This window comes from Curcuma longa, chromosome 13, assembly GCF_044706935.1.
Source record: "Curcuma longa cultivar G26 ecotype Majalengka, Jawa Barat chromosome 13, ITB_CL_G26_1.1, whole genome shotgun sequence".
Lineage (NCBI taxonomy): Eukaryota > Viridiplantae > Streptophyta > Magnoliopsida > Zingiberales > Zingiberaceae > Curcuma > Curcuma longa.
The window spans coordinates 10,056,519-10,077,615 of record NC_133873.1 but is presented as its reverse complement, the minus strand read 5'-3'; positions in this window follow the sequence as shown (position 1 = coordinate 10,077,615).

The window sequence follows — 21,097 nt, the reverse complement described above, 5'->3', positions numbered from 1 at the left end:
CGGTCGAAGTAGCTGATTGATGCTACAAGGATTGATTCATTAGCCGATAGCATAATGGCATAATAATAGGATTAGGATTCAAGAAAGTCATAAAAGGAGCTCGACGGTTGTGAAATAAAGAATCTATTCATTCAATACAAACAACACCCACACTGTTTCTATTTGGGTTTGTTATATTTGAGAGGTATCCTAAGACAATCGTCTTATAGTTGTATTATTTATTAAATAAATAAAAATTTACTATTTGAGTGTACATTCATCATATGTTTGATTAAATCTTAAACTTGTTTACTGAATGCCCGTAATATGATTCATAGCATGAAAGAATTTGTGATTGGATCAGAACTAATGAATATTTCTACATGTGCAATTATGAATGTATTAAAATTATCCCTAGTTGATGAATTGATAAACACGAACGTCATCAATTCTGCTGAAACTAATACGTTTTAAACTCCTTAGTTTACCAAGTAGTTGTTTTTGCTGACTGGAGACATTGAATGTTGAGAGTTAAACGTGGATGCTAGTTAAGGGTAATTAATTCATTGGAGTGACCTGTCATGAGACTTCATATGGTTCTATAAATATGTTAGTAAAGATCTCGGTGTAGCTTAAGTGTGAATTTCCTTTGACTTACGGTATTCAAGTCACCTTGGTGACAGAGACTTATATTTTGATATCTTAAACAAACATCTCCAACGAGATGTAGACCAAAAATGATTGGGTATAAGTCGAACTGTCTGAAGTTGTTTGGATAATCCACAGAGGATTCACCGCTCCTTGAAAAAAGAGATGTATACCCTACGGCCACTTGTTAGGATTATTACGGAAAGTCTTTGGCTAAATCATCACATGTCAAGAGTATGACACTCTTGGATACAAGTACGAGTAACTTGAATCTATAAAACAAGAAAATAAGCTTGGATTAGGTGTGACGTAGTCAACCTAGTGAGGATTGACACAAATAGACCATGTCCTAAACTAAGCGGGTATAAACTAGTGAACGGACAAGATTCGTTTCATTGTAGCACTAAAGGGTTCAAAAGTGGTTCTGGAATGATGGATCATGATAAACTACTAGGTGTCACTCACGATCATTCCACAATCAATGGTTAATTATAGACGGCCAACATAACCGAGAACATATTAGGTCATACGCACTACATGTTCTCCGAAGAACTTATAACAAATTTAAGAATTGGATTCTCAGAATGAAAGAAATAAAGTCTAGTTGAACCAGACAAAGGACAAAGATGCTGGAATTCGTCTTATGAAGACGAAGTGAACCAAAATGGTTTAGTACTTGATGGAAAATATTTTGGCAGATCAGAAATGATGATGGGCTTCGTCTTATGAAGACGAAATGAACAAAACTGATTTGATTCCAATCGAAAGTGTTTTAGTTACTGAACCTAACGATTTGGTTATAAACCAAATTGGACTAATTGCTACAATACCCTGTCTAGAAAAACAAGCCCAAACCTAATCTAAGAAAACCCTAAACCCGGTTCGATCCCATCTCCTCCGATCGGACGCCTCACACGCTCCTCCGATAGACTGCCACACGCGTAAAAAAGGAAAGGAATCACGATCGACCGCCGCACACGCGAGGAAGGAAATCGAAATCCCATCTCCTCCGATCGGCCGCCACATGCGCAAAAAAGGAGATCCGATCTTCTCCTCCGATCAACTGCTGCGCGAAGAAGGCAAGAATCCCAATCATGATTCATGATCGAGGATTCCTCCTTAAAAGTGTTAGATTCGATGGAATCCATATATATCTCCACAACGGTACGATATTGTCCACTTTGGGCTCACGTCCTCATGATTTTGTTTTTGGACTTTATCCAAAAAATCTCGTACTAATGAAATATTTTATCTTATAACCCCAGGATCTTTTCATATATTTCCAATGTGGAATTTTGATTGTATCCCAACAATCTACCCCTCAAACAAAAGACCACTAGGAGCTCCTCCTTAATGGTCCCAACGGATCCGCCCCCTTAACGGTCCCAACAGACACCTTAATGGTATGGGTCCCAACAGACCCCTTACTATGAGCTCCCACCACATAAATCCGCTCTGAAACCACTGTTAGATCCGATGGAATTCATATATATCTTCACAACGGTACGATATTGTCCACTTTGGACCCACGCTCTCATAGTTTTGTTTTTGAATTTTACCCAAAAGGCCTCGTACCAATGAGATATTTTCTATCTTATAACCCCAGGATCTTTTCCATGTATTTCCAATGTAGAACTTTGATTGTATCCAACAATCTACCCCTCAAATAAAAGACCACTGGGAGCCTCTCCTTAACGATCCCAACGGCCCCTTACTAGGAGCTCCCACCACATGGACCCGCTTTGATACCACTTGTTAGTACCAATGAAATCAAAATATCTCCACAATGGTATGATATTGTCCACTTTGGGCCTATGCTCTCATAATTTTATTTTTAGGCTCTACCCAAAAGGTCTCATGCCAATTAAGAAATTTTCCATCTTATAAACTCATGATCTTTTCCATGTATTTTCAATGTGGGACTTTGATTGTATCCCAACAATCCTCCTCTCAAACAAAGGACTACTGAGAGTCCCCTACCATTATCCTCATGGTCCGGATCTGTACTCCCTCTACCGAGAGCCCCCCTACCATTATGCTCATGGTCCAGGCCTCCCCTAGCTCCTTCGTTTTTCCTGAGGGTCCCCACATAGCTCTACATAGACCATGACTTTGATACCACTGTTATATCCGATAGAATCTATATATATCTCCACAACGGTATGATATTGTCCACTTTAGACCCACGCCCTCATGGTTTTGTTTTTGGACTTTACCCAAAAGACCTCATACAATGTGATAGCTGAGCCCCCCCCCCCTTAACGGTCCTAACGGACCCCTTATTGGTAAGGTTCCCAACGGATTTGCCCCATTAACGATCCCAATGGACCCCTTACTAGGAACTCTAATACCACAGTTATATCCGATGGAATTCATATATATATTTCCACAATGGTACGATATTGTCCACTTTGGGCCCACGCCCTCATAATTTTGTTTTTAGGCTTTACCCAAAGGACCACTGGGAGCCCCTCCTTAATGATCCCAACGGACCCTTTACTAAGAGCCCCTACCACATAGACCTACTCTGATACCACTGTTAGATCCGATGGAATCCATATATATCTCCACAACGGTACGATATTGTCCACTTTCGGTCCACGTCCTCATGGTTTTGTTTTTGAACTTTATCCAAAAAGTCTTGTACCAATGAGATATTTTCCATCTTATAACCTTAGGATCTTTTCTATGTATTTCCAATATGGGACTTTGATTGTATCCGAACAAAAAATGTTGCCGGTTGCCTAGGGAAGATGATTTGAAACCCTAGCGGTGTCTTCTTCCTCCACGATGCCACTGCTCAGTGCCGACTGCGAGAGGAGAAGACCGACCAGCCACCGCCTGTCTCCTTCCTCCCTTCCGGTCGCCAGCCACCACAGAGTTCTAGAGCCCTCCTTCACTGTCAGATCTGTCGAAGCCCTTGTGAAGAGCTACCGATGGTCACCAGTGAGAAGGGGTTGTCGGAGATGCTACTGGAACTCTGAGTTGCTACCAGGGCAAGTTGTCGAAATGTCGGGTTGCTATCAGATTACGTTGTCGGAAGCTTAGGCACTTTCAGAGATTTTCCATCTTTACCAAGAAGAGTTCCGATCGTATGCCTTAGACCATGACTACACCGGGAATTAGATTGCTGGCGATAATTAAAAAACTCCGAAAATAAACGCAACGTGTGTTGTTGCGCATTATCGGATTTAGGATTTTCTCTTGTATCAACCGTTGCAGCTCGACGACTAATACCGAAGACGGTGGCACGACTTGTGGCTTGGGAAGTCTTCTTGAAGAGAACTTGACATGGATCACCGGTAGAAGCGGAACTTTGACAGAGTTGCTTGATTGATGTCATTCTCATTAAGTGTCATATATTAGATATATGTAAAATAAATCATTATTCTAAATTATAAATTTTCAACTATGTCATGTATTTATTGTATCCTGCATACGTGTGTTGCGAGTATCGTAATAATTAATTTTAATTATTATTTTATTCCGCTGTGTATGTTTGTGAAACGTGTAAACACGCACAACGCACCGAGTCGATCACAACAGTGGTATCAGAGTCTGATAGTACAAAGCAAACCTGTAAAATGATATTTGGTGTCGTAGCTAGTCGTAAATCCAATTAGGAAAATATTACAATTTAATTGAAAATTTCTAATTATAAAAATTTCCTGATTGAATTTTTCAAATTAGAAAAATTATTTCCTAATTAATTAGATTTTCTTAATTATAATTTTTTATTTTCTAAAATAAAATATGTGATTAGATATAAAAATATTTTCTAATCTAATTAAAGAATTATGATTTGTAAAATCAAATTCTTAACTATATTTTATTAAATAAGATTTACGACAATTATAACTGAAAATAATCATAATTAATTGCATTAATTATGTCATGTCATGTTATTTGATATGATTAATTGCATTAATTATGGCATACTATTTATATTATATTTGAGAGGTGTCTTAAGACAATTATCTTATGATTATACTATGTATTAAATAAATATAAATTCACTATTTAAGTGTACATTCTCCATGTATTTGATTGAATTTTAAACTCATTTACTGAATGTCCGTAATACGATTCATAGCATGAGAGAATTTGTGATTAGTTTATAACTAGTGAGTTTCGATTCTGTTGAGACAAACACGTTTAAACTCCTTAGTTTGCCAAACGACTATTCTCACTACCTGGAGACATTGGATATTATGAATTAAACGTGAATACTAATTACTGGTAACTAGTTCATTGAAATGACCTGCCGTGAGACTTCATATGGTTCTATATATATGTCAATAAAGATCTCAATGCAGCTTAAATGCAAGTTTCCTTTAACTTGCAGTATTCAAGTCACCTTGGTCATGGAAACTTATACTTTGACAAATTTAACAAATATCTCCGAGGAGATGTGGACCCGGGATAATTGAGTTTAAGTCGAAGTGCCCGAAGGTGTTTGGATATCCCACAGAGGATTCATCACTCCTTGAAAAAGGAGACGTATACCCTGCGACCGCTTGTTATGATTATTACAAAAGTCTTTAGTTAAAACATCACATATCAAGAGTATGGTACTCTTGGACACATGTAAAGTTACTTGAATCTATAGAATAAGAAAGCAAGCTTGAGCTAGGTGTGACATAATCAGCCTAGTGGGGACTGACACACATAGACTATGTCCTGAACCAAACGAAAATAAAAAGGTGAAAGAAACGAGGCACGTTTCATTTTAGCTGCTAAAGGGTTTAAAATTATTCTAGAATCAATTATTAATTTTCCGATCAATTGGAGACCATGATGTACTACTAAGTATCACTCATGATCGTTCCGTAATTAATGGTTAATTACAGACGACCAACATAACCGAGAACCTATTGGGTCACACGCACTACAAATTCTCTGAATAACTTAAAACGAATTTGAGAATTAGATTCTCAGATCAAGAAAAATAAAATCTGTTGGGACCGAACAAAGGCAAAATGATGGACTTCGTCTTATGAAAATGAAAAACAAAATTAGTTTGGTTCAAATCGGAGGTGATTTGGTTATTAAACCAAACGATTTGATTTTGAACTAAATTGAATCAACTTAGTTTGGTTCATGATGGAAGATATTTTGGCAAAACGGAAGCAATGGTAGGCTTCGTTTTGTGATGACGAAATGAACAAAACTGATTTAAATCAAATCGGAGGTCGTTTGGTCATTGAACCAAGTGATTTAGTTTTAAACCTTATTTGCTACAGTAATCAGACCGGTGCGCTACAGTAAACCCTAAATTCGATTCACCCGTTTTTTCTTTCTCCTCCGGTTCAGCCCGCGCACGCTGTCCAGCCCGCTAGCACGACCTCGATTTCTCCCTTCTTCGTGCGATTTCGCCGACGAGAAACTCGAAAAAATCCAGATTTAAGTTCAGCGGGCCGCGTGGAACTAAGGGTGAAGACAAAACCCTAATTGCAGTGCCTTCTTCCTCCCAATCACAGTGCTGCCTTTTCGCAAGAAGCTACCTTCGTGAATCGCGACAGATCGACCACCGTGTAATATCCAAAAAAAAGTTTAGGGTTAGAACTAACAAATTAAAGACCGTGCCCTAGTTAGTTTGAATTTAAGTGGGTTGAAATCTAAATTAGGCAAACCATTTAGGTTAACTAGGTTGGACCTAGAATTAGGTTAAGATTATTTTAAATAAATGGGATGGGAAGATTCGTCTCGCGAAGATGAATCAAACGAAATTAGTTTAGGCCAAATCGGAGATCGTTTGGTTAGTGAACCAAACGAACCAAGATTGAACCAAATCGAACCAAATTGGTTTGGTTCGTACCGAAAGAGGTTTTAATAAAATAAACTAGACGGAAAGATTCGTCTTGGAAAGATGAATCCAACAAAACTTGTTTGGATCAAATCAGAGGTCGTTTGGTTGGTGAACCAAGCGAACCAAAGTTGAACCTGATTTACTATAGTAATCGGTTCAATCGTCTTAATAAACCCTAGGTTTTTATTTGGGTTTAGCCCAATAAACTTGGTTTAAGGGCGCCGATTTGGGTTTAACCGGTAGGAGTTACTGTGACTCCTCGTTATAACTGCAACGCGATCGTCTTTTCCTCCCCACCGCGCCGCTTCCCCTCCTCTCCTTCCTCCTTCGCAGCCGACGGAGCAAGCCAACGCCGCCCGGCCGAAGCTTTCTCCTCTTCTCTTCCGCGCTGTGCACCCTCCGCCGAAGCTGCTCCCCGGAGCTGAGAGCCCAGCCGCCTGTAGCGCCTCGGTCGCCGCCCTGTTTCGCACCTCTGTCCGCCGCGCCTCTGTCCGACGCCGCCTGGAGCAGATGGTCCCCTTCTGCCGCCCCATCGACCGACGCACAGAGAAGAGGGTTGCCACACAGCGCTGATGCCAAAGCTCAAGGAAGACTGCCGCCTCCCGCACCAGCCAAAGCCGACGCCACGCCGCATCCCCCACCGGTGCCGAAGCCTCCTTCTCTTCTCCTCCTCTTCGCCGCGACACAAGACACCGCCGTCGCCCTCCTCTGCCCTTCGGTGCCAGACCCTACTGCGCCCTCCATCACTTCGCCTGCGCCCTCCATCACTGCACCTTCGCCATCCACCGTTGATGAAGAAGAGTTTGGGCTTGATTAGGGGTTTGATCAGATCTGAGAGTCGTGTAGGTGAAGCTATTGAAGTTCAACTGATGGAATTTGAGTTGCTAGGTTATCATCATCCGATCTGAGGTAAGCTTCTGGTGGATTCTAGTTTGATTGTTAGTATTAGGGTTGAATGAAAACAGTAAAACTAACCATTGAGTTTACATAAGCTCATGGATTTGCTTAGAAGAAAAATAAGGCGATTAGATTAGTTAACTCCGGTTGGAGTTAAGGGGGTATTGGAAATTATAGAATTTTGAAGGATTTACATGAGTCAAGATTTATTTTCTATTAAGTACCTTTTATTAGAGTTCTATTTGAAAACCCATTTGAGTATGGATCGGAATTGATTAGGTTATGATGTTGATTTAATTAATTAAGAGTTAATTAATTAGGGTTCATGTGTAATTAATAAGGAGATTTAATTTAATTAGGTGAATAAATAAAGGGAGAATTAAGTTAATTAGAAATGATGAGTTAATTATTGAGTTAGGTTAATTGAGGTTAATTGGGAAAGAGGTTAGCTTAAATTAATCGAGTTATGTTGAATGGATTTAATTGGGTAAGTTAGTGCTAAACCTTGGATCTGTTAGATTGACTTAGGTTGATCTTAGTGGATCCGGTTTAGGCTAACTAGAGTTAATTGGAGTTTAAATGGGGGTTCACTTTGTTGAAAATTTACTAAGACTAAAATATTTAGAGGATGCTTTATTTTGCAGGACCTTGATTGGTATAGGGAGATTTTTTATTGCGATGATTCGTCAATCAGGTGGGTAATCCCTGTGTTTGGTCAACACAGGTTCATTTCTTTCCCAGTGCATGTTACTTTCTATTATTGTTGATTATATGCCTTATCGTACTCCTGTTCCTTACTATCTGGATACTTTAGTTGTACTCATGATTATCTCTTGCTTGACCTTACTTCCGTTGACCGTGGATTAATATTCCTGACTGTGCTTCTACTCTGGATATGACATTTGTGATTATTATTGTTATAGTTCTTTCCTTATGATACTTGAGATCATTATGACCTATACCTACACTTATTGATTAGCCTGGTAGGTGCTAATGACTATGAAATGAACATCTCATCATGACGCTGGATAACGATTGTAAATCCCAATGATGTGGGTCTATCGTGTCTATAGTTGGCCTTTAGTAGTATATTGATATAGGTGGTTATGACCCCTACTTCCATCATATTGATGGCGACTGTATGGCAGTGTACGCAGTCGATGGCTGTATGGCAGTGTACGCAGCCGAGTCGATGATCTGATCCCGACACCGGTTAGGGGTGGTACTCGGAGAGTATTAGAGGACAGATATCGGCCATAGGATATGGGATCACCGGACGCGGAGCACTGATCCCCCGATTTGGATCACCGGACTACTTTGTTGTAGGGCGCGGAGTACTGATCCCCCGATGCCGGCCATACCCAGTCTCAGATGCTTGCACGAGTGCTGTAGCGTGTGGGGCAGTTGCATCATGCATACGCACATCATGTGCATGTTATATATATGTATTGGACCGTACTGATCCTGCATTTGATTGCTTATCTGTTTGATTCTTGATTGTTGCATTTTGTTTGACATGTCATTCATATGGTGCATTACATGAGACTATTCTAGTGCTTACTACCTGCAGAGTTATTTATGATATCTTGCTGAACTTTGGTATGTATCCTTGTTATCTTTATTTATCTCTTCATGCACTATCTGTCTCTATTACCCATTGAGTTTTGTACTCACGCCTTTGGACCCTGGGATTTTTCTGTCTTCCCAGGTACCAGGTAGAAGCTTACAGATGATGCCAGGGATCTGCCAGCTGCGCCATCTCACATCAGAAGAATTGGTAGATTTAGATTTATTCCTTTTAGTAGTAGTTCGATAAGGTTGTATTAACAATTGTTACATTCGATATGGTTGTAGACAGATTATATGCATTGGTGTGGTTCTTGTCGCGGTCTTCCGTTGTGTGGTTTTATATCTCATATGGATTTCTTTATACACGGTTGTTGGCTTTCTCGTGATTTAATAGTTGCAATTGTTATCTTTCCGCTTGCGCATTTTAGTTTTAGTACGTGTGTAGCATTTGGCCGTGTGGGCCTTATAATTAGAGTCCGTCACCTGTTATGTATCTGTGTGGTGTGTGATTGGACGTGTAGTCCATATTTCCGGCCGCATGTGGCCGAGTATATATTGTTTGTATTTAGGGAATTGTCAGGGATACTGGGGAGGTGCTGTCGAAATTTTTCGGACGGCTATCTCTCGGGTCGTGACACACCGTCTCCTCTTCGCGTTATCGACCGACAGGAACTCTAGCACTGCACAAGTCTGCCAAGCCAATTGTGATTGAGGGCATGCGCATTTTCTTCCTCAGCAGTGCAACAGACTCCAACGGCGTGTGCAAAGAAGACAGTGAAGAAAAACCCCAAATCGTGATTTTTGGATGCGGGTTTTGGCTCTCGATTTTCTCCCGAGCGCTGCTCGCGATGCGTGAGCACCGATCCCTTTCTCCTGCTTGTGTCCTCTATTTTATGTTGTCGACCGCAAGAAACCAGAGCATTGCCTTTGCTCGGTTGCATGGGAGAGGAGAAGAGGAGCCAAACCCTAGATGCCCCTGCTCGCACTGTCCGCCGTGAAGTTTTCTCGAGGTGTCGGGGTCACTGCCGGAGCGCTCTCTGTGGTCGAAATTGTTTCCGACCACTGGAGAGGTCGTTTGCTGGCTGTTGGATTTAAGGTTTGAGTGTTGTTGCTTAGATTTGTTGTTACTAGAATCTTGTGAAACTTTCGGATAATATTCCATCAACGTCGGAAAGGTTCCAACTGTTTGTCCTGTTTTGACGATCAAAGGTTGACCACCGAAAACTACACCGGGAATACAATTGTTGGTAATAATTAGAAAATCCTGGAAAACGATCATGACGAACGTTATTGTATGTTTACCGGAATTAGATTTTTTCTCTCATATCAATCGTTATCGATCGTCGACTAGTACCGAAGACGGTGATGCAACTCGTGATTTTGAAAATCGTCTAGACGAGCAATTGGTGCAGATCACCAATAAAGGCGGAACTTCGACAAGGGTCGCCCGATTGATGTCAACCCCGCACAAAGTCATCTATCAGGTACGCGTATAATATTTATTATTCTATAAAATTTTAATTTTTCAGCTCTATCATGTACTTTTTATATTATGCATGTGTTGCATGCATTTTAATAATTAATTTTAATTATTTATTTTTCTTCCGCTGCGCACGTTTGCGAATGTGTAAACACGCGCAACGTACCGCATCGATTCTAACAGTGGTATCAGAGTCTGATAATGCAAGGCATATACGTAAAATTATTTTGCGTGTCGTAGTTAGTTGTAAATTTAATTAAGAAAAATATTGTAATTTAATTGAGAATTTCTAATTGTAGGAATTTCCAAATTGGTTATGAGATTTCGTATTAGGAAAATTATTTCCTAATTAATTAGATTTTTTAATTAAGATTTTTATTTCCTAAAAGAAAATATTACGATTTATTTTAGAATTTCTAATTATAAAATTTTCTAATTTGTTAGGAATTTTAAATTAGAATAATTATTTTTTAATTAATTAGATTTTTTAATTAAAAATTATATTTTCTAAAATAAAATATGTGATTAGATATGAAAAATTATTTCCTAATCTAATTAAAGAATTTTGATTTATGAAATTGGATTCTTAATCATATTTTATTAAATAAAATTTACGAGGACTATGGTTGGAAGTAATCATAATTAGTTGCATTAATTAATTATGTCATGTCATTTATTATGATTAATTGCATTAATTATGTCATGTCATTTATTATCATGTCATATAGATAATTTGGTTATTTGCATGAAAAGAAGATGAGACCTGAAAAATCCCTTATAAAATAATTAAAGCTAACACCTTCCGCTAATATGGTTAGAACCAGAATTTAAGTTCTTGTTTGGGTTGTTAGACTCTCTCCAAGCCCGGCTTGAAATTAAATATGTTCGAACCATCGAGATATGATGTCATGATTAGCGAGCTGACTTTAACTTGAAGCGTTGATTTGTTGAACTCTCTCAAAGATCAATGTGGATAGAGGTAAAATTGGGTATTATATAGGATGTATACGTGTTACTGTGTTAACAACTCGATGTTTATGTAAACATTCAAGTAGTTGATAGCATAATGTGATAATTATGTATACGTGATACATAATCAGTATATGATGACTACCATTGTAGCTAAGAATGGTTTGTTGGACTTTCTCCAAGATTGTTCTTATCTATAAATGGATATCAACCCATTTAGAGAGTACCTATTATTTCCCGAATTCAGAATAATAGCTTTTGAATTTATAAAATAATTGGAATTAATTAATATATGTAAATTTTTTACAAATACATTGTAAATCATCTCTTTTATATGCTCGATTGTATTTCTAGATTTAATTGATTACGCATGATGTTTTATTATTTACGCATAATTTAGGATACTGACAAGTTGACTTACCTTAACTTTTAAACTAGTATATGAATTTGAGAATTGTTCTCAATTCTGAAATAGCAAATTTTATCTTAAGTCCGTAAAAAGAAAATAAGCATATGATATATCTTCCGCTTAAGGTAATTTCATAATTGAATGTCATACTATTTCTTTAGACACTCGGGTAAGGATACTGGGTATGGCTCTAATATATATGATGACATATAAGACTTAAGGAATGGTAAAAGACTTGTCTTAGAATTGAAAATTATTACTATGTTCCTATTTTGATAAAGAATATTGTTTCTATTTTTTGTTTAAATAGAAAAGGGTTCCATTTGATTTTTAGTAACGATTGTTGTTGCTTAATTTTGAATGAAATTTTTTATGAGACCGGAATATTAAATAATAATATCTACGTGTTAGATATTTCCAATAAGACATTCAATTTGAAGGATAATCAGTTAACCTCCTACTTGTGGTATTGTCGTCTTGATCATATAAGCAAGAAACGTTGACTGAACTCCAAAAAATTAGCAGTTTGGATTTATTTAATACATGTGAATCATATTTTAAAGGCAAAATGATTAAATTATCTTTTACCTGAAAGGGTGAACTAGTGAAAGAGTTGCTTGGCCTTATACATACCAATGTGTCTGGTCCAATGTCAACTCAAATACGAAGAGGTTATAACTACTTCATACCTTTATTGATGATCATTTACGATTTAAATATATGTATTTAATGAAATACAAATCTGAGACCTTTGAAAAATTCAAAAATTCAAAAAAAAAATAGAGAAACAGCTTGACAAGAGTATTAAAACAATTCGATCCGATCAAGGTGATAAATACTTAAGTCAAGAGTTTCAGAATTATCTAAGAGAGGAATATTGTCTCAGTAGACTCCGTCGTATACGCACGTGCATAAAGGTGTATTTAAGAGGCGAAACCAAACTTTATTGGACATGATGAGGTTAATGATAAATCATGCAAATCTTCCCAGATCTTTTAGGCAACGCACTTGAGACAATTATTTACTTGTTAAACAAAGTCCCTACTAAAGTAGTTTTTGCTACTCCATACGAGATATGAAATAGTAAAACTCACTTATCTTACTTGAAGATATGGGGTTGTCCTACTTATGTGAAAAGGATTATTTCAGATAAGCTGGAAGTTAAATCTGATAAATGTCCATTTATTGGATACCCTAAGGAAACAAGTGGCTACCAATTATTCTCCTGTGGAACAAAAGTGTTTGTTTCAAGTACTGTATTCCTAGAGAAGTTTCTCTTGCAGGAAACAGTGAGAGTAGAGTTGAACTTAGTGAAGTTCAAAAGACTCAAATAGACATTAATGAGACACCTAGTCAAGAACCACAACCGATTACTCATAGTGATGAATTATCGGTTGAACCTATTGAGACACAGTCTCTTCGTAAATCCAGTAGGACATGCAATATTCCAAAAAAATATGAATTTTTTATAAGTGAATCGAATGGCGTATTACTCATCAAGGACGAGTAAACTACTGATTATGAAAAAGTTCTGAAAAGTTCAGAAAGGAATAAATGGTTAACAATCATATAGTCGGAAATGGATTTCATTAAAGCCAAATTTGGAACTTGATGGAATATCGATTTTGATGAGACAATCAAAAAGTTTAATTTCTTACAAAATTTGACGAATCTTTTGTGTATAAGGAGGTTAGTGGGAGTGCGATCGTATTTTTATGATTATATATTGATAACATATTAATAATAAAAAACGATATGTCTGTTCTGCAGTTAGTCAAATTATGGTTAGTCAAATGTTCTCCATGAAAGACATGAGAGAAACGACCTAAATCCTCGAGATTTAGATCTATAGAGATAGATCGAAGAGATTGCTCGATCTTTCGCAGTCTATATATATAGACAAGGTACTAAAGCGGTTTAGCATACTTGAATCCAAGAAAAGTTGCATACCCATCAGGCATGAGGTTCACCTTTCGAAATCTACATGTCCACGGACAAAAGACGAGAGGATTTACATAAGTAAGATTCCTAATGTTTCGACAATAAGATCTATCATGTATGTTATGATGTGTACGAGGTCCGATGTATTATGTGCTCTGAGTGTCACGAGCAGATACCAATCAGATCCAAGAATAGATCATAGGACGACCATCAAGACAATCCTTAAGAATAGATCTTAGTATATGGAGATGGTGATATGGTTACATGCAGGTATACAGATGTCAACTATCAGACAGACAAGGAAGATTCCAAGTTACGGTCTGAGTACATATTCACTTTAAATTATGATGCAATAAGTTTGAAGTGTTTCAAATAAAACATCATTGCAGCTTATGAAGCAGCAAACGAAGCGGTTTGGATAAGGAAGTTCTTTATTGAACTTAGAGTGGTTTCAACCATTATTGAAACATTACTTGCTTACTGCGACAACAATGGAGTAAGCGCGCAGGCAATGAAACCTAAGTCTCACCATTGATCCAAACACATACTTCGGTGATATCAATTGATTAGAAATATCATTAGTAGAAGATAAATACAAATCGAGAAGATATTTTGACAAAACGGAAACAATGATGGGTTTCGTCTTGTGAAAACGAAATGAACAAAACTGGTTTAGGTCAAATCAGAAGTCGTTTAGTCATTGAACCAAGCGATTTAGTTTTGAACCTGATTTGCTACAGTAATCGGACCGGTTCGCTACAATACACCCTAATAAACCCTAAATCCGGTTCAGCCCGTTTTCCTTTCTCCTCTGGTTCAGCCCGCACGCGTTGTCTGACCCGCCAGCACGCTCGCGATTTCTTCCTTCTCTGCCGATTTCGCTGACAAGAAACTCGGAAAAATCCGAATTTAAGCTCGACTGGCCGCACGGAAACAAGGGTGAAGATGAAACCCTAATCGCAGCGCCTTCTTCCTCCTGATCACGATGCTGCCCTGTCTTCTTCGTTCGCGAGAAGCTGCCTTCGTGAATCACGACAGACCGGCCATTGTCTCCTCTTCGCGTTACCGACCGATAGGAACCCTAGCACCGTGTGAGTTTGCTAAGCCAATCGCGATTGAGGGCGTGCATGTTTTCTTCCCCAACAGTGCAGTGGCTGCTTCTGAGCTCCGTCCCCTGTTTCTCCCGAACAGAAGACTCCGACGGCGTGTGCAAAGAAGACAGTGAAAAAAAAAATCCCAAATCGCGATTTTTGGCTGTGAGTTTTGGCTCTCGGTTTTCTCCCGAGCGCCGCCCACGCGACTTCCTCCAGCTCGCGAGACGTGAACACCGACCCTTTCTCCTACTTGCGTCCTCTATTCTGTGTTACCGACCGTAAGAAACCAGAGCGCCGCCTTTGCTTGGTCGCGTGGGAGAGGAGAAGAGGAGCCAAACCCTAGATGCCCCTGCTCGCGCTGTCCACCGTGAAACTTTCTCGGGGTGTCGGGATCACTGCAGGAGCGCTCTCCGTGGTCGAAATTGTTTCCGGCCACTGGAAAGGTGGTTTGCTGATGTCGGAATCGTTGTCGGATTTAAGGTTTGAGTGTTGTTGCTTAGATTTGTTGTTCCTGGAAGCTTGTGAAGCTTTCGGATAACATTCCATCAACGTCGGAAAGGTTTCGACTGTTTGCCCTGTTTTGACGATTAAAGGTTGACCACTGAAAACTACACTGGAATATGATTGCCAGTGATAGTTAGAAAACCCCGAAAAACGATCGCGACAAACATTGTTGTGTGTTTTCCGAAATTAAGTTTTTTCTCTCGTATCGACCGTTGCCGATCGTCGGCTAGTACCAAAAACGGTAATGCAACTCGTGACTTTGGAAGTCGTCCAGACGAGAGCTTGGTGTGGATCACCAGTAGAGGTGGAACTTTGACAAGGGTCGCTCAATTGATGTCAACCCACTCAACATCATTTATCAAGTACACGTAGAATATTTATTATTCTGCAAAATTTTTAATTTTCAACTATGTAATTTACTTGTTATATTATGCATGTGTTTTAATAATTAGTTTTAATTATTTATTTTTCTTCCGCTACGCACGTTTGCGAAACGTGTAAACACGTGCAACGAACCGGGTCGATCCTAACAATTTGTTGTCATGTCATGTAGATAATTCGATTATTTACATGAAAAAATGATGAGAATTAAAAATCCCTTATCAAATTATTAAAATTAACAGCTTCCGTTAATATAGTTAGAACCAGAGTTTGATTTCTTGTTTAGGTTGTTGGACTCTCTCGAAATTAGATATGTTCGAACCATCAAGATACTATCTCACGATTAACGAGCTGGTTTTAATTTGAAGCATTAGTTTGTTGGATTCACTCCAAAGTCAATATGGATAAAGGTGAAGTTGAGTGTTATACATATGATGTATGCGTGTTAATATCTTAACAATACAATGTTTATGTGAACATTCAATTAGTTAATAGCATAATGTGATAATTATGTATACGTGATACATAATCGGTATATGATGTCTACCACTGTAGCTAAAAATGACTTGTTGGACTCTCTCCAAAGTTATTTTTATCTATAGTGGATATCAACTCTTCTGGAGAAAACCTACTATCTCCCGAATCAAAGTAAAGGCTCTTGAATCACAAAATAAATGAGATCTATATATATATATATATAACTTGTTTATAAATATATTGCAAAATCATCTCTCATATATGCTTGATTATTTTTCTAGATTAATCGATTAAGCATGATGTCTTTGAATTTACGCACGATTTTGGATACTAATAAATTAACTGACCCTAACTTCCTGGACTGATATAGAAATTTGAGAATTGTTCTCAAATCTGAAAAACTTGTCTATGTCCTTGACGATCTTCTTCAAGACCTCTTATAGATGATGCGATAAATGACCAGAGTAAGAGCTATTGAATTCGCAAAATAAATAGGATCCATATATGTATGTAAATTATTTACAAATATATTGCAAAATCATCTCTCATATATACTTGATTATTTTTCTAGATTAATCGATTAAGCATGACGTCTTTGAATTTGTGTACGATTTTAGATACTAATAAGTTAACTGGTCATAACTTTCTGGGCTAGTATAGAAATTTGAGACTTGTTCTCAAATCTGAAAAACTTGCCTATGTCCTCGACGATCTTCTTCAGGACCTCTTGCAGATGATGCGATAGATAACCAAAAGTTGGTTCATCAGAAATATTTGACTGATTCTAAATTGGCCAATTGCATCATGCTGGCCTCTATATCACCTGACCTGCAAAAGCAACATGAGCATATGGATGTTTATACTATTGTGTTTCATCTTTATGAGTTTTTTGATGAGCAGGCGAGATCCGAACGGTTCGAGGTCTCTAAGCTCCTCTTTCGCTCACGAATGTAGGAGGATACATCTGCAGTACAGCATGCGCTGAAAATGTATGGGTACATAGAAAAACTAGGATCACTTGGTTTTTCGACTCTACTCTACTTGGTTAGCACATTAGATTTGTTTCATGCTTAGAATTAACTTCATCTTGTTTGAAATTGCATGAAATAAATAGGTTATTTTGTTTGCTTATTGTTAAAGCTTTATACTTACTATTCTAAAATGCTTATATGCATATTGTTGCTTAAGAGTTCAAAACTAACATTCGTGAATTTTAAAACTATTGCAGTTTCTAGCAATTTTTTTATTTTTTATCCAATTTAAAAATTATGTTTTAACGAAAACTAAATTTTTATTGTTATGCAAAATTAACTTCTCTATAAAATTTCAAATGTTTTAGAAGTTTGTGTGATTTTTATTATTGTTGAAATTTTCAACAACCTCTCAGTCAACTGAGACAAGGTTCTAATTGGTACTGAGTTCAATCAACTGTTATATACTTCTACACAGTGAGTCAACTAGTATTGAAGTTCAACAAAAAGTCAAAAAATGAATTTTCATGCTAGTTTTTCAAAATAATCTATAATTCTTTTCGATAATACATGATATAACAACATATTTTTATCATTGAACTTACTAGAACAAATTTAAATCTTTTTACTAAAAAAATTTGATAAAGATGAATTACATGTGGTTACTTGATTTTATAAATTTAAATCGTTGTTCTGATGCATGTTAAAGGGGGAGAAAGAATGGGTTCAAGTACACCTTATCTCATTACAATAAAATCCTAGCTCGAAGGGAGTTCAAGTGAAGGGGAGCCTAATTTTTGGTTCTCATATTTTTGTTCTTTTTCCCTAAAACGGATTGTCAAACATCAAAAGGGGAGATTGTTAGTGTAATCATGCCCTAGTGATTGTGTTTTGACCAAGATATTTTGATGTGTTTTGCAAAGGTTCAAGTTGTGTTTGCTTGTGTTACTAATAATATGTGTTATGAAGTATTGCAAAGATTTGACAAAATGCACATGAAGCTACTGGGGCTTCTAACTTGATAAAGTCGAGTTATGTTTGTTGACTTAATGCAACCAAATTGGTGTGATTCGACAATGTCAAGTTGCATTTGGATTTGGCATGACCAAGTTATTGTTATTGTGTTTGTTGGACTTGATGTGGCCTTGATAGCTAAGGCCTAGTAAAGAGATCAACGTAAGACGAGAAGCATAAAGTTAATTCAATAGCTTTGATAGTAATCACAAGAAGTGTGCTACGCAGGTGACCTAGTAAAGGATGGAATGTGGAATTAGCTAAGGCCTTAATGCACCCAAAGGCTAAGGACCTAATAGCAGGTGTACTCTTAAACAATGTAAAACTACAACAACTTGAAGGTATCTTGGTGATATGTGAGAGTAACTTGTAATCTTGGGCTTCTTGATACATTTCTAACTAGGCATGACCTCAAAGATTTAGCCAACTAAAGGTTAAATGCAGTCAACTTAGCAAACAAGGCAATTGGGTAGTCCACTAAAGACGCTTTGCTCAAGTTAACTAAAGAGGGTTAAGTCGATTAGAATCAACAGATCCATTATTTGAATTTGAAAATTAGATGGTTCGAGTAAATCGTATCAATCGAGTTGACTAGAATAGTTGAGTCGACTAGAACATATTTGAGTCAACCGGAATGGTGTCGAGTCGACTAAAAACAATAGGTAGTAGATAAGGATCCTTGATCAATGTTTCAATCGACTAACAAGGATTTGAATCAACTAGAATTAAACAAAATGACTAGATGAAACTTATCTAAACTCAATTTGAAAACTATAAATAAAAGGGCAAGACGAGCTCAACCATCATCTATCAAAATATTATTCTGAAGCATTTCCACAACTCCACTTTGCATTTTACTATTCTTTTATAGTCTACATGTTTATAACTTAAAGTTGATACCTTTAAATTATTACTTTTTTTATACAGTTGTTAGTTTTCTTGTGTTGATGTTTATTGTAAAAATATTAATTTTGTACAAGGTTTTTCCGCCTCTAATAAGAAGAAAGATATGGGTTTCCAACAAATGGCTCACCTTAGAAGTTTATAGGCTATAGATTAGGAACCGGAGGTTTCGAATAATTTCTTTTATGTTAGCATTGTGCTTTGTGTGTTCATTATCTGCACAAACATGCGAGAGCACATTTACTATTTAGAGGTCAAGGAAGTATTCACCCCCTCTGCCACTCTAGCCCTCATCACTGGTCCTCAATAGCTAGTGTGCATCCTCACCTTTGCCTAAACTTGCTCATGCAGCTATTGAAGAGTAAAGAGGACTTTTATTGGAATTGTGAAAACCACTCTATTTCAGCCGGAAGACATGGGGAAAATGGATTCTATTGAAACAAGCATCCCCTTATAAAAGATATTTTTCCCACTAAGCAAGAGCAGAGCAAGCATTAAAGTTAAATTCTGGCAGCACTAAAGGGAAACCAAATGCCTATACACAAATGAAAATCTGAAGTGTCCAGTACAAATATACTAATATAGTAGCTTAAAATGTCAACTATGACTAGTTTTTTTGCTGAAACAGAAACATGAATGAGAATATTATGCAAAATAAAACAAATCAACCACATCTCCTAGCAGTAAAGTTATGTCTCAAAATTGATGAGCAAAAGAAACAAGTTAAGAAATAGGGAAACTTCACCTCAATAAAGCTTTTGTAAACAGCAAGGTATAGTCGTTGTACATTTATATGTCCCTCATCAAGCTGAAGCATCTTAGCAATTATCTCCTTTCCATAATGCTGCAATGGGGAATGACATTGGTAAATTTCACTTTAGAAGACTGTTGGAGAAAAAAAATTAGATGAAGATGGAATGCTATTTGTTATCAATTTGCAGTACAAAGAAGTGGCGGTATATTCCCTCAAAGAACACTGATGAATCAAGCTGAGAATATCACTCCAATTACAGTTGATACTTAACCAAGCACTGTCCCTTTTATTGTTTGAAGGTGGCAAGCAACAACCAACATTTGTACACGAATAGAAGTTTAGTTCTTTTCACCTTCACCCTCAAGGTACTACTTCGCTATCAGTCACTGTCCTTGACACAATTTTTTTCACTTTAATTGATTTTAAAAGAGTAGAATAAGCCTAGCTTAAAGAGAACTCTGAGCAGCAACAATCAGTTCCAGTGGTTTAATTGAGGAATTAGATCATCAAAACTTTTCCATTGGGATTCAACTAGCCTATTAAACCAAGGCAAGGAAACTATTGAAGTAAGACTATCCCAGTGCTTTTTGCATGTTTCCTTCTGATGTAATTTCAGATTTCCAGAACCACTTAACACAAATAACACAATATATTGGCCATCTCTAAACTAAAATCAGAAAGATGGTTTTCCACTCTTGCTAAGCCCATAAATACCAAATCAAAACACATGTAAAGATATTGTCTGAAAATTTCTGATGCGTAAACAAAGTATTTTCTAGTGCTAATCATAACATGACACGGAAGCCAAATCTATACTAAAATGTAGCAGAATTGACTATATAACCCATTATAAAGGTGCCGAAACATGGATAAAAACCTGAAAACAGAATTCTTCCCCGACAGAATATATAGGATAAGTTCCAAATCTGCAAAATAAAAAAATATTACATGAAGATTTAAATCAATACGAGATAAGCTAATACCTTATAGACAAGCCCAGCACTACTAAGCTTGGTGTTGAAACCATAGCCAAAAGTTTCCTGAAATCCTTTTTGGTGATGGTCATAACGGTCTCGACTAGGATCATATACACCACCAACATCAAGCACTGCATCAAGGGTTTCAAGGTGCTGCACATTGATTTTTGCAAAGAAAAAAGAAAAATTATGACATTAAAGAAATCAATTAGGTTACAAAGTCAACAAGCAGGACTTAAGTAGCAAATGAAGCAGCACATAGTTGTAGAATTAAAAAAGTAAGCATGTGGGTGCCATTTAGTTTGGATTTTGCATTTAGTT